The sequence below is a fragment of the Triturus cristatus genome, chromosome 3_2 (genome assembly GCF_964204655.1).
Source record: "Triturus cristatus chromosome 3_2, aTriCri1.1, whole genome shotgun sequence".
Lineage (NCBI taxonomy): Eukaryota > Metazoa > Chordata > Amphibia > Caudata > Salamandridae > Triturus > Triturus cristatus.
Genome location: NC_140584.1, coordinates 1129961579 through 1129976367, shown reverse-complemented (window position 1 = coordinate 1129976367; position 14789 = coordinate 1129961579). Strand labels below are relative to the sequence as shown.

The 14789-nt window shown below is 48.4% G+C and overlaps 1 protein-coding gene across 1 annotated transcript in view; it reads right to left on the bottom strand.

Moving 5' to 3' along the window:
- The window catches only part of CCDC92B (coiled-coil domain containing 92B), a 244286-nt gene extending 236062 nt beyond the window's left edge, over positions 1-8224 (bottom strand). The window contains exon 1 of the mRNA XM_085649927.1: positions 7881-8224. The gene's annotated coding sequence lies outside the window, so the exon portion shown is untranslated. The remainder of the gene's footprint in view (positions 1-7880) is intronic.
- Between the last annotated feature and the right edge of the window lie 6565 nt (positions 8225-14789).

Genomic DNA, 14789 nt, shown 5'->3' with positions numbered 1-14789 from the left:
ACAGACAGACAGACAGACAGATCACTACTCCTTTCCCTTAATTCCATGGCCATTTCATAGTGGCAACAATCCCAGGAATCAAAAAGGTCCAATTTTTAACAATTTAGGAGATTTTAAAATACTTTATTGGATTGAATTTCACAAAGAATCATGGCGGGCGCCAATAGGCAGCTAAAGTGAGGTCTGAGTTTCCATAGGGAGACCTATTTTTGGTTTGCCAATAACTTTGGCGCCGTTTGAATACTCTACACAAAACTTTCTGAAACAAAAGTTCATCCACTTCAGCTTCTTATTCAGAACATTCATGATGGTCTGTGAAGAAGGGGCTAAAAAAAAGAGGTTCTCTCAACCAAATTTCCTCATGCTTTTTCCATAGATATGTTTGGAATATGATACCTCAAAAACTGCTGAAAGGAATTACACCAAATCGGAAGCTACATCTAGGTCTAGAAAAAGTACATTTTTGTATATTGATGTAAATCCATTCAGTAGTTTTGGAGAAATTAAGGTTAAAAAATATTTGTATATCTGGACAATTGGGTTCGGGAGAGTCTTGTGAGAGTCCTGCGGTCACACAAATTAAAAAATGGAGCCATGTGATTGATTGAGGCTTTTTTTCCCACTGACCGTCATGCTCCTATGAGTTCTTTGGGAGCTCCTACTCTGATTGGCTGGCCACAAAATGAGAGAAATGTTGCGGCTATGATTTGAGGACGCAGGGACTCGACCCCTGTGAACTGAAAATTGAAAAAAATGAAGTATAAGGGGCAGGGTAGGGACCATGTGAGGGGGTCCCAGAGGGATGTAAATGTTAAAAAACATGGGGGTATAGGGGTTGTGATCCAGCGGGTGCCCTGCGGGAGCCAGCAAGCCCCTGGACTCTCCGTGGGTGCTTGTCTTGTGGGACACCTGCAGGAGTAAAACAATATATACATGTAAATAAAGAAAGCGCGCAGTGGGGAGGGTTAGTCCAGGCCCTGTGGCCAATCCCAGGCCATACGTGGTCGAAGGCTGTGCATGGCAGACGGGGAAATGCCTGCCTGCGGGGGTCTACCTAGAAAGTAGCTCATTTCAAAAGCATATAAACCATGTTCTGTTTACGTTTCAGCTATCATTTCATACATTCTATTTATTTTACGATCAGTTTTTTTTTTTTTTTTTTTTTGAAAACCTTTATTGACAGTTCAATAAGAACAAGTATGGGCCTACAACCCCCCAGGGCCGGCCGCTAAGCAAACGGAGCAATAACAACAAGTATAAACACAGGCAGCACTTCGGGGAGCAAAATCGTCCTGCTAATACTGTGACCAGCGTAAGTAGGGCACCAGGAGAAAGAGGTTTTCATTTTATGATGAAACAAGGCAGAAGGATCAGGTGACAAGCAATTTTAAAAACAACGATCACGGATAGGCGGAGTAATGAACGTTAGCGATTTACAGCAATCTATTCGGTCAATGGCGCAAACACAAGAACATCAGGATGGGGAAACACATAGTATACAGTTGCGCCCGCAGTCACCCGCCAGAACTCCCCAAGAGCACCCCGGAAGTTGTGAACACATGGAACGGCAACGAGGCATAGCAAAAGGAGGTGTATCACGCTGATCCCAGAAAAGGAAACAAAAAGAATCAGAGAAGAAAAAGGAGGCCATGGAAAAAAGGGATGAAAGAATACAGAATCCCCTCCCCCAACCCCCCACCCTGCACCTCTGCAGATGAGTACGGCCCCTCCCCCCAGCAGTGTGCCTGTCGCCCTGGAACCAGACCCGAAATGTAGGAGAATAGGGAAAAAGAAGTAGGAAAGGACCCCCACCAGACGGGGGGGTGGAGAAAGTATTTATAAACTGGAGGAGGGCCTTCATAACAGACCCCCGGCTTCTCCCTCCCGCACGGTAAGGTTCCCCTAAAGTGAACAAGGAACAGCACAAAAACGATCTTCTCAAACCACGATGGGGAGCATTATGCACCTATTGTGCCAGTAGCCATGTCAGGAGAGCACACCACCCCAAGCCCGCCCGTCCACTAGGCGACCACCCCCGAGGGGCCAGCCTCATCCCTGACCACTCTTTGGAATTCTGCCCATGCCAACCCCTCGACCCAGCACCATACCCAATGTTCCTAGGCAGAGGAATGTCCAACAACAACAGAGAAGCGACGCACACAGGTGGGGTGGAAGTCTCTGAGCATCAACACAGTCCGCCGCTTGAGGAAACAGGCTTCCCAGTGCTGCCCTAGGATCTGCTCTGCACGCAAGGTTCAGGAAGGCAGAAGCAGCCAAAGCAGACATTAGTTGCTGGAGTTGTCTCTGGGTCGCAGGAGGGCATGCACGGGATGAGGCCACCACATCCCACTCAGGTCCGACGCCTCCGGGACAGATCAGGCCCTCAGAAGGTCGAACACACTGTAGCATACTGGCCGGGGCGTCCAGTCGTGTACTAACCTCAGGGGTGGCCGCCACAGCGTCCTCCTGCGCGCAGTGTGGGTAGACTCTGTGTTCGTGCGGACAGGCGGGCCGCCACTGCCCCAACTCCGACGCCACACCATCGAGCTTACTCCCCAAGATCACGAAACCATGAACCAAGGAGGAGTGAAGAGTACCAAGAGCCTCGAGGAGGTCGCCGTACCCCAGCTCAGCTCTCTGTGATCTCGCCGCCACACTCCCAAAAATCGTACGCTCACAGGCCCGCTGCGGCCCAGCGGACAGGATGGTAGGCTTCATCGACCCAAGATGGCCGCCAAGTATGCCCGACCCTCACCGGGGCCGGGACCCCGGGACAAGCGTCGCGATGTCCACGTCGCGGGTGACCGGGTTCCGGGGGCAGGCAAAAAACTATCCGTGGTCACGGGCAACAGTCGTCCCCACCGCGGACCAGCTCCCGTAGAAATCCGGGGGCGGCCCGCAATGATCGGGGCAGGATACGGACGGCGGCCGGGCAGCTCACCAGCAAGGCAGGGGCAGTCACCGGAGGATCTAAGATTTGCACCCCCGGTCATGCACTCGGTCAGCTACACTGGGGAATAGAAGTGACCACGCCGAAATGTGGGCCGAGTTTGGCACCGCTCCGGTGGGCCGACTCCACCCAGTCACCACCAGCCGCTGTTGTCGCACTGCCACCCGGCCACGGCGTCCACTCGATGTCCCGGCTCCAGGGCCGCACAGGCCGCAAGGTTCAGATGCAGTTTTCTCCGGCGATAGCACTGCTAGAAACCTCGGAGTCACACAGTCGGGAGCCCCTCTCCTTCAGAAACACGACCACGTAGCACAGGTTGAGGATCTCAGGCAGGATATCCGTGCGGGTTGCGGAGGTTCACGGAGCCGGGAGTCTACGCTGCCGTCCCGGTCGCCATCTTGGCTCCTCCCCTACGATCAGTTTTTACTTACTACCTTTAGACTGCAATTTACTTTTTCTTACTTCTCCACTTTTTGTGTTTATTACATATGTTTACAAAAATATAGAAGTAAAGGAAATTGCAGGCTTGCCAATACCAGGACTATTGACCTTGTCAGTGCTTGCTCTAGTATTGTAATCTGTTCCTTCCTACCAAGTCTCTGCCCTTGTCATTTAGCACAGTCTGTATTTGTATTACTTGCAAGTACTAGAGAAGATGTAGATCTGGTTCCAAGTACCATACGTAGCTACAGAAGCACATGTAGAAGCGCGCAGAAATGTGCCTCAACAACATCACGTAACTACTACACACTACATAAACATAAATACACACCCACAAACATACACAGTCACTCCTTCAGCCTGTTCCCATGACTGACTGGACCCTCTACATCCTTGCCGTGCCCAGGGCCTTTCCATACATGGCCATGCTCCAACCCTGCCTTACAGACATGCCCCCATACATGCCCCAGCCCAATATGTCCCCACCTTATCCTAGACATGACCAAATGTTGTCCTATACATGTAACAAGCGCCTCTGCCTTAGCTAGGGCATGCCACAGACACTTCCACCATGCCTTATCCTACACACACTGCCTTCTCGCATTAGTCTGGCCATGCCAACCCTGCTCTAATTCAAGCATGCCTCCACATCCCAGGCCCATCTATTTCCCACGCACTGCAAGAGCTCAGTTAGGCATCAATCTCTTGCTCCTGTCTGGCCTCTGCCCACCCAGTCTAAGGTGGGTCATGTGCCATCCTTTCCTACGCCTGTCAAAAACCCGCTGTTGTCTATTCCATCCATGGTACCATTCTACTTCACACTAGCCATGTTCCCAACCAACCCTAGCTGAGCTATGCTTTCCTTCCTGCCCTATCACACGCATGTCCATATCTTGCACAGTTTCAGTCATGCCGCCACAGTGCACCAAATGTATGACGTTACAACGCATACATTTACAACGCATGCCTTTACAACGCAGTTTTTACATCGCAACATCCTTTACAACGCATCATTTTACATCGCATGCCATTACAACACATTTTTTTAAAACTACATTTACAACGCATTCCATTACATCGCATTATACCATTACAACGTATACCATTACAACACATATCATTACATTGTATTTAAGGTAAGTGTTGGATAGTGTAGGGGTAAAAATTACTATTCTAACTCCAGTGGGTGCAACAGTAGGGTAAGTGTTGGATAGTGTAGGGGTAAAAATTGCTATTCTAACTCCAGTGGGTGCAACAGTAGGGTAAGTTTTGGATAGTGTAGGGGTCAAAATTACTATTGTAACTCCAGTGAGTGCAACAGTAGGGTAAGTGTTGGATAGTGTAGGGGTAAAAATTACTATTCTAACTCCAGTGGGTGCAACAGTAGGGTAAGTGTTGGATAGTGTAGGGGTAAAAATTGCTATTCTAACTCCAGTGGGTGCAACAGTAGGGTAAGTGTTGGATAGTGTAGGGGTAAAAATTACTATTGTAACTCCAGTGAGTGCAACAGTAGGGTAAGTGTTGGATAGTGTAGGGGTAAAAATTACTATTGTAACTCCAGTGAGTGCAACAGTAGGGTAAGTGTTGGATAGTGTAGGGGTACTATGCGTTGTAATGGTATGTGTTGTAATGACATGCGATGTAATGCCTGCGTTGTAGTGACATGCGTTGTAATGACATGCATTAGTTGTAGTGACATGCAATGTAATGGCTACGTTGTAGTGACATGCATTGTAAAAGGATGTTGCGATGTAATGACTGCGTTGTAAATGTAGTGCGATGTAATGACTGCGTTGTAAAGGTTGTTTCCCCACTGCACCACATGCACTAGTTTAGTAACACTATCTTCCTACCCTGACTCACAAAAGTGGTCCACCCTGCTCTAGCCCAGACAACCCTCCAGCTGGCAATTGCCCACACATGCCCTCATCTTCCCCTACTTGGTCCAGCTGTGACCACACCCTGTATTAGGCCTTCTACACCCTGCCCCATTCCGTACTATGCCAGCAATGACACCCAGCATGGTCCCACATGGCCTAGTTGTGCTCTATCCCAGAAGCCTGCTCATGCCCACCCATGCCTCCCAGCACGTCGAATCCAAGTCACATTTCGCAATGCTCCAGCCAGCCATGCCCTACCCTGTTCTAGTCCAGCCACGACCCACCCTGCTCCAGTCCAGCCAAGCCCTATCCTGCTCTAGTCCAGCCAAGCCCTATCCTCCTCCAGTTCAGCCACGACCCTTCCTGTCTTACAACAACCATGTCCCTTCCTGCTCTACACCAGCTATACTTCATCCCGCTCTAGGCATGCATGCACCCACGATGCTCTAGACGGCTATGACTTATCCTGTTCTAGAACAATCATTTCCCATTCTGCTCTGGACCAGCCATGACAAATACAGTCCTAAATCCCCATTGCATATGCTGCTCCACACCAGACGTGCCTGGTCGTGCTCTAGACAGCTATTCCAACACATTTCTGTAGACCCTCCATGCTCCACACTGCCACAAGTAAGCCATGCCATATCTCATCCTGATCCAGACATGCTGTAGATACCCATTCCCCAGCACGCTCTAGGCCAGGCATGCCTCATCGTGCTTCAAACATACATGCCCCCACACTGTTCTAAACATACATACCCCTTCCTTTTCTAGACCAGCCAAGCACCGTCCATCTCTACACCAGCCATGCCCCATTGTGCTCAAGATTTCAACTCCCCTACCCTTTCGTAAACATCCGTGCCCCATACTGCTCCAGTCCAGCCAATCCATGTCCTCTTTTTGACAGACATGCCTCATCCTGCTCGAGACCGGCCATACCCTGTGATTCTCTAAACCAGGGGTCTCCAATCTTTTTTGTAATAAGAGCTACTTATGTTCAATTCAAATCATCCCAAGCTACTACTATTAGTGCTGAGATAGTGCAAGTTCACATTAGTGGCCACCTTATTCAAAATGACCAGCAGTGATCACCACAGGGCATCAGGCAGGGCCAGCAGCAATGTAAAACAAAAGCTTTGTGGATTTGTATTGCTTGGACATGGGTAATACATAACAGCCACAGTTGCAATGTCCCTGACACCAAGGTAATAGTATTTGTGGTAGGCCTTCCCAACACCACATAAGTTCATACTCAAATATTGGCAATGAATATATTATGGAAATGTCATACTTTTTCTCCAAACATCAGCAAAGTTCTGAACATACATACATTTTCCGATGATACTTTTTTAATGGTCATTCTGAATTAAGACCACGTACGTCAACCCTTGTCTGTACTTTACTTATTTTTGCTGTCCCCCCGCATTTGTATACTCAGATATGGTGATTTTTCCTGATGTACAGTGATCTGATTCCCGAAAGGGTCACCTGTATGTGCTGATCTGTTTGCCTCCATGCTGTATAGTGCTCTGATACCCAAACGGGCCATGGTCACACTTTATAAAACTCAATAAATAAATCAAAATCAAGATAAAATTCATCTTGAACATACACTTTTGAATGTTGGTATACATATATTAACTCAACCACATACAAGCTTATAATAGACTGGATTCTCACAATCTACTCGTTGTAGAACCCTGCTCTAGAGCAGCCATGCCCTATCCCGCTCTAGAGCAGCCATGCCCTATCCCGCTCTAGAGCAGCCAAGCCCTATCCCGCTCTAGAGCAGCCATGCCCTATCCCGCTCTAGAGCAGCCATGCCCTATCCGGCTCTAGAGCAGCCATGCCCTATCCCGCTCTAGCAGCCATGCCCTATCCCGTTCTAGCAGCCATGCCCTATCCCGCTCTAGCAGCCATGCCCTATCCCGCTCTAGCAGCCATGCCCTATCCCGCTCTAGCAGCCATGCCCTATCCCGCTCTAGAGCAGCCATGCCCCATCGTGCTCTAGACATTCATGCCCCCACAATGTGCCCTATTAAGCTCTACACCAGCCATGCCCTGTAGTGTTCTAGACCAGCCACGTCCCATAATGCTCTAGACCAGCCATGCCCTATCCTGCTAGACCAGCCATACCCTGTAGTGTTCTAGACCAGCCATGCCCTATCCTGCTAGACCAGCGATGCCTATTCTGCTCTAGACCAGTCATGTGACATCATGCTCTATACCAGCCTTGCCCCATACTGCTCTAGAGCAGATTTGCCCTGTAGTGTTCTAGACCAGCCATGCCCCTTCATGCTCCAGACATGCCCCCACACTGCTGTAAACATACGTGCCCTACCCTGCTCTAGACTAGCCATGCCCTATGTTGATTTAGACCAGCCATGCCCTATCCTGCTCTAGACCAGCCATGCCCTATCCTGCTCTAGACCAGCCATGCCCTATCCTGCTCTAGACCAGCCACGGTCCATTCTGCTCTAGAGCAGCCTTGTCACATCATGTTCTAGACCAGTCATGCCCCACCTTGCCCTATGTTATCCTAGCTCTGGGCCTGGTGCTGCAGAGAGACCCATCAGAATGTCACGGGGGCGCGCAGCAGCTGCCCTTACCTGTGAGCGCGAGCCCAGGCAGCCGGTCGGTGCGCCTCCCCTGGTACCCGGCCAGAAGGACAAAGGGTGCATCTTGTCGCCAAGTGCGCAGTCCTCTGGGTTGGGTGAGCCTCACCAGCCCCTAGCAGTGCGGGCAGAGGGGAGTCCGGGGGTGATGCAGGGGATGCGGGATCCCCCGGTGAGGGTGAGTCTCCTTAGTTGCGATACAAATCCGACAGAGGGTAAATCCAGGGGGCATCCCAAGCTGCAAGTTGGGGGACAGCGGCGCCAATTTGGACGGGCTTCGGGGTGCAGCTAGAGGCCCCGCTACGGGGACGGCTCACACAGACTCCTCCAGGAGCAGAACCAAGGCATAAACACAGAGCAACGTGACCGGAAGCGGTGACATCAGAGGGGGCTCCGGGAGGGGCCGCCTCAGATGATGAAATCATCATTGGCGCCACCCCCGAGCCACTGAGCCGGGGCTGCTGCTTCAGCAGTGCACCCCCGCCCCTGCTAAGTGCTGGGTGCGGGTGGAGGGTTGTTGCAGGGGAGGGCCGGGTGCCCGGGAGAGCCCTGCGGGGAGCTGCGGCAGCTCTCCCTATGCCGCCTAGCCACACAGCCGCGGAGCTGGCCACGGTGCTGAAACCCCTCTCTCCTCGGCTATTCTCTTCTAGCCACAGAGCAGTGGAGTTGACCACGGTGCTGAAACCCACTCTCTCCACGGCTCTTCTCTTCTAGCCACAGAGCCACGGAGCTGGCCACAGTGCTGAAACCCCTCTCTCCTCGGCTCTTCTCTTCTAGACACAGAGCCGCGGAGCTGGCCACGGTGCTGAAACCCCTCTCGCCTCGGCTCTTCTCTTCTAGCCCCAGAGCCGCGGAGCTGGCCACGGTGCTGAAACCCCTCTCTCCTCGGCTCTTCTCTTCTATCCACAGAGCCGCGGAGCTCGCCACGGTGCTGAAACTCACTCTCTCCACGGCTCTTCTCTTCTAGCCCCAGAGCCGCGGAGCTGGCCACTGTGCTGAAACCCACTCTCTCCACGGCTCTTCTCTTCTAGCCACAGAGCCGTGGAGCTGGCCACCACCTGCTCTTCCCTTCTAGCCAAATATAAATAGTGCAGGAGCCGCTCCTCCTTTCATCCTGGCGTGCAGACAAATCGCACATTTAATTTCGCCAAACGTAAACAACAGATTTTACACACGCCCAGCGTTGCACCGCTCACTCTGCCATCTGTGTAGTTCTTGCTGTGTTTACACTCGAGAGCTCGAGTGAGTGGCATCGTCTGGTGCATCCTGCCAGTAATTCAATCCTTCGTGCTCCCAATATTAACGGGGTCATTACCACCAGAGCGTTCCTGCAGAAGCTGACCAAAAAAACATACGTGCCTATGTGGGATGAACGGTGGCTGGGCCTACAGCGGGTGAGCCCTGAGAAGCCCTTACACGAGGCGCGGCCTATGTAATTAATAAATGCGAAACGGCATTCTGTGTTTGACATAATTCATAAATGAGTGCTCAAAGCATACTCAAAATCAGCACGAATTTTTATTTAATAGTTTATATAGCACCTTTATATAGGGCAAAAGCAATAAAACGTCGAGAAGGTAAGTTTACAAGTGATATATTAATTTTTCAATTGATATAAAATAATGCTTCCGGCCCAGGATCACAAATGGTAAACAGCATTAGCCGCCTGTCACTTAGTCCATGTGCTACAAAAGTATTTCTGGTGACATTGCGCTGCAGCACCAGCTTGTGACCGGCCAGAAGGAGGGATTTTGTTAATTCACTGGTGAATGGCAGTATTAGAGGGCCCCCAAATGCCCTGGTTCAATGTCCATTTTGCCAGGTACCAGCCCTTGTGGGCCCCATCCCACTTTAAAGTGCATTCATATAACCTAAAATCTCTCCGGTTTAGCGGAAGATTTTCAGACGCTGCGGCTCAGACACAATAAGCAGGGTTCGCCTGTTCTGTGTTTTTTTGCTGTTTTCAAGCCGGCTTTGCCTCATTCCCAGCTGTGCTATCTGGAAATCATGCTCTAACTCTGACTAATATTGAGTTAAATGATCCATTTTAGATAGTGCAAGGCGCTGGGCTCTGTGCTGAGTCAGCCCAGCTGTTCCTGATGTGGCCCCAGGTCCAAAACGTGTAGCCAAGCCTAGGTTACAGCACCTCCCGCATACAGCAGGGGCACACATGCAATGCAGGCTTTAATAACATTAACTTCTAAGGGCCCAGGGGGTAATTCAATCCCCTGAAACTTGCAACCATTCCTCTTGTTAATCTATTTCTGTAATTTGTAATTATATTAAGGGTTTTACAGCACGATTATTTCAGAGCACCATAGTTGTGCTCGTCAGGAGGTTTTCAGCACTGGCTGAGCAAGCGCTTGACTGCTAAAACAATGGAATGCTTGAAAAATTAACCGATAGAACTGCATCTACCATAATGCATTGCGGGGTAACTAGTGAATTTATCTTCACATTGCTTTCCACGCCTGTGTAGATTTAAAGAGGCTCTTTCTAAGCAGGAGGGAGCCAGCCAGTGGGACTGCACATCCGCTATGCCTTTATAAGTGTAACCCCTTACAGGCAGCATGGAAGCACCCCTAACGGAAGGAACACTCTTATGCAATGAATGGCAAGAAACATGAAACACATGTCAAGAGAGTCCAGCGTTGGATGTGCAAGTGCTTGTTTGCTCAAACGTTTCAAGAAGAAAGCATACAAGGCTCATAAACACCTGCCTACAAGAAACATCCAGGAACATTCACAATAGCACTGTTGACACTGCCTCTCATATAATTAAGAGGAGCTGCTCTAGTGTCTTTTAAAAAAAAAATGGTTTGTTGTGTTTCTGTTAACATCAGCCTATGCACTTGTATATTTTTTTTTTCATCGCAGATTGGTACTTAGAAACCTATCTGACACATGCACAGTGTGATTTACAGGTGATGCATCAATGTCCAATAAACATTTATGCCAGTGTTGACTTTGGGTCTTCAGGTCAGGTTTCCAATTTGCTTTCAGAAGAGTCCCCATTCGTGTCACACATCTGTTGGCACAGCTCTGTTTCGCGTGGCATTATCCGGCCACCCTCTCTGCTTCCACTCAACCCAGTCCATCAAGCAAGATCAGCGAATTGGTCCACCCCGGCAAGGCTGCTAAGAATTGTATCCCACACAGATCAAGTCTTCTCTGGCCTGTTTGGACTTCATGTGTGACATGACCCTCTCACCTTCAGCCCATTTCCTTGTTTCTGCCTTCCACCTGGGCAAGCTTGGTTTCGCACTAGCTTTCCAGCTCTTGGGAGCTAGCTGCCTTTTGCCTAGTGTTCAAGCTAGGTCATTCCTCATACCTACTGGTAGCTTTCTCAGTCATAGGATACAGTCCCAGTATGCAAAGCTTATGGTACCTGTCCATGGTTCGATACACACCTAGCTCAAAGAACCTCTCTGCAGCACCACTCCCTCCCGGTGCAATCCCAGTCCATATGATAGAAACCGACATCTGTTCCACCACATCGGGGGCAGGGCACAGGAGCACTCACAGGGAATGTAATAATGCTTTGGAGTGTAACATACATTCTATGTAAACTATGAAGAAGTTTGTAACAGGCATTGCTAAAGATGCCAAATATGGCAAACAACAGTCTAGCACATTCCATCTCAATAGGTTGGCCAATATCTGATGCCCATCTATCTATCACTTCAAGCTCGAAACCCTTTGAGAGCAACGCTTGATGTAAGAATGATACTATTTTTGATCTACTGCCTAGTGTAGTGGCCATCGCCCTTTGTTCTTGGGGGTGGGGTGGACTCATAACCCCACCCCCATTTAGGGATCTGGGAAGAAGGATACGTCCTGTCAATAAGTCATAATCCGTTGTCAAGTTTTGGAATTGTCGGAGTGGTCCACCTCAAATAACTCAGCCCTGTCCGCCTCTGCTAAAAATCACCCCCTCACTAAACCCGGTTAGATCTGCGAGTAACAGCTGCAGTGTATAGCAGGTCAGCATGTGAGTACACACATCCAATGGTGTTTGACGGCATACATCGATTGCGACAAGGGTTCCCTTCTCCAGTTGGGATTAAGGAAGATATCCATCTTCTCCCGCACTGATGGAAATCCCACTCGCCACCCCCAACTTTTTTCATATGGCTCTTACAGTCCCCTAGTCACCAACCATTCTCTCTGAGTTTGGGTACAGTCGTTTAATTCACCCCCGTCATTCTGTGATTGTTAGGTTGGCGCCACCATGCTTGGAGGGTTTTGAGTAACAAAAGACCACCTACTTAATGCAAGGAATGAGTTTTGTTGCCGCCTCTTTTTACTTGCTTCACCGGAATAACTAAGGCTCACCCATTGCAAAATGATGCAAAGTAATGCACCATGAAGCATAAGGACGACATTATGTTTAATTTCCAGTGCAAAAAGAATTTTGCACTGGAAAGGTGCCCATTTATCCATGAAAAAAGTGCTTTGCGTCAAGGGAGCATTACTTGGGCGGATTAGTGCAAATACCCATAGATTTTAACACAAAGCCGATAAATGAATATAGCCAGACTGAGCTTTGCATCAAAAGCTAACGCCTCATTGAAGGAAAGGTCCAAATAAACCGGGCATTACATGTGTGCTGAAGTGCGCAGCACGCATCCAAACATTATAATGTGGGTTAAACACAACTACAGTATTTAAAAACTGAATTAAAAGTACCCTAAAGCCAAGCGTACCTGGCTCGAAGAACCCTTAATTGAGACATTGTAACGTGCATGAATGTGCCCTGATAATTGTTTCATAAATTAGATACAGAGTAAGGAAAGCTCCCTGGTGCAGAAAGATTTCACACCTTGCAGGAATCAATTCTTTGGAAACCTGCAGTTTGCATCCACAGAGCTGGGAGGGCTGTGGAGTTCCCATCCTTCTCAGAAACGTTGTATGGGGATGTTGTCTTGGAATGACCATCCAGTGAGTGATGCCACAATGCATCTCATTACCCAAGCTGACATCATCAAACTAAGAAACGTTCTAGAATGCCCATTGTTGGAGACTGTCGGAGATGCAGGACTGGAGTAAGTGAACTCTTGTCGTCTCTATACTGGATGCCCCTCTCAGCGTGGTAGGGGAGAGTGAAGTAGACCCACCGTCAACGCTCTACACTGGCAGCTCTACAGGAGAGGCATACGCTGGCAGGAATAGCAGCTCATGAGGAGTACACCCCCAGACGGTCTTAGCACCAAGGTCAGCACTCATGACTGCTTGGGCAGATGAAATTGTGGCCCATGCTTGGGACCTCAGGTCTCTCAAGCTAGTCTTGACTATTGTTCAGAAAAAATACCATAAAGCATCTAACAATACTTTTATGTGGCAGAGTAATACCTTTCTTCAACCATCATGTCTGCATTAGTGGTATAGACGTTTAATTACAAAAGGAACACAATGCACACCTCCTTCCTCCTGGAAGAATCAGCCTGTCAGCAACCCTTGGTTTCCAAGCAGGATAGTGTGGACCAATCAGGAGGTTCCTTCATGGGATCCAATTAATCAACAATGATCTGAGAGCATTTCTCAAGGTGCCATAGGACTTCAGTTGGGAATAGGGACTAGCAGTCGATGTAGACTCACCAATTAGGGTAAGACCAAAGCTTATTTGCATATTTTAGCCTGATGTGGGGCAGGCAAGCCAAAAAAGATGGAATAAACCCCAAGTAATTACACATTTTTCATATTGATTCAAACATGTGACTTCCTATTTGCAATTTCCTCCATGTGATTTCCTCGTGAATGGCTCCGTGTCATTTTGCGCCATGTGATGTGCTCATATGACCCGCTTTGTATGATTTGATCCATATGACTTGCTTCTTGGGATTTGATCCATTTCACTTGCTTCTTGGGATTTGATCTATGTGACTTGCTTCTTGTGATTTGATTCACTTGACTTGCTTCTTGTGATTCGATTCATATGGCTTGCTTCTTGTGATTTGATCCATTTGACTTGCTTCTTGTGATTTGATCCATTTCACTTGCTTCTTGGGATTTGATCCATGTGACTTGCTTCTTGTGATTTGATTCACGTGACTTGTTTATTGGCTGCTTGTGATTGGATTTATGTGGCTTGCTTATTGTGATTGGATCCGTTTGACTTGCTTTTTGGGATTCGATCCATTTGACTTACTTCTTGGGATTCGATCCATGTGGCTTGCTTCATGTGATTGGATTCATGTGATTGGATTCATGTGGCTTGCTTCTTGTGATTTGATCCATGTGACTTGCTTCTTGTGATTTGATCCATGTGACTTGCTTCTTGGGATTTGATCCATTTGACTTGCTTCTTGGTATTGGATCCATGTGGCTTGCTTCTTGTGATTGGATTCATGTGATTGGATTCATGTGACTTGCTTCTTGGGATTTGATCCATTTGACTTCCTTCTTGGGATTGGATCCATGTGGCTTGCTTCTTGTGATTGGATTCATGTGATTTGATTCATGTGACTTGCTTCTTGTGATTTGATCCATGTGACTTGCTTCTTGGGATTTGATCCATTTGACTTCCTTCTTGGGATTGGATCCATTTCACTTGCTTCTTGGGATTTGATCTATGTGACTTGCTTCTTGTGATTTGATTCACTTGACTTGCTTCTTGTGATTGGATTCATGTGGCTTGCTTCTTGTGATTTGATCCATTTGACTTGCTTCTTGTGATTTGATCCATTTCACTTGCTTCTTGGGATTTGATCCATGTGACTTGCTTCTTGTGATTTGATTCACTTGATTTGCTTCTTGGCTGCTTGTGATTGGATTTATGTGGCTTGCTTATTGTGATTGGATCCATTTGACTTGCTTCTTGGGATTTGATCCATTTGACTTCCTTCTTGGGATTGGATCCATGTGGCTTGCTTCTTGTGATTGGATTCATGTGATTGGATTCAT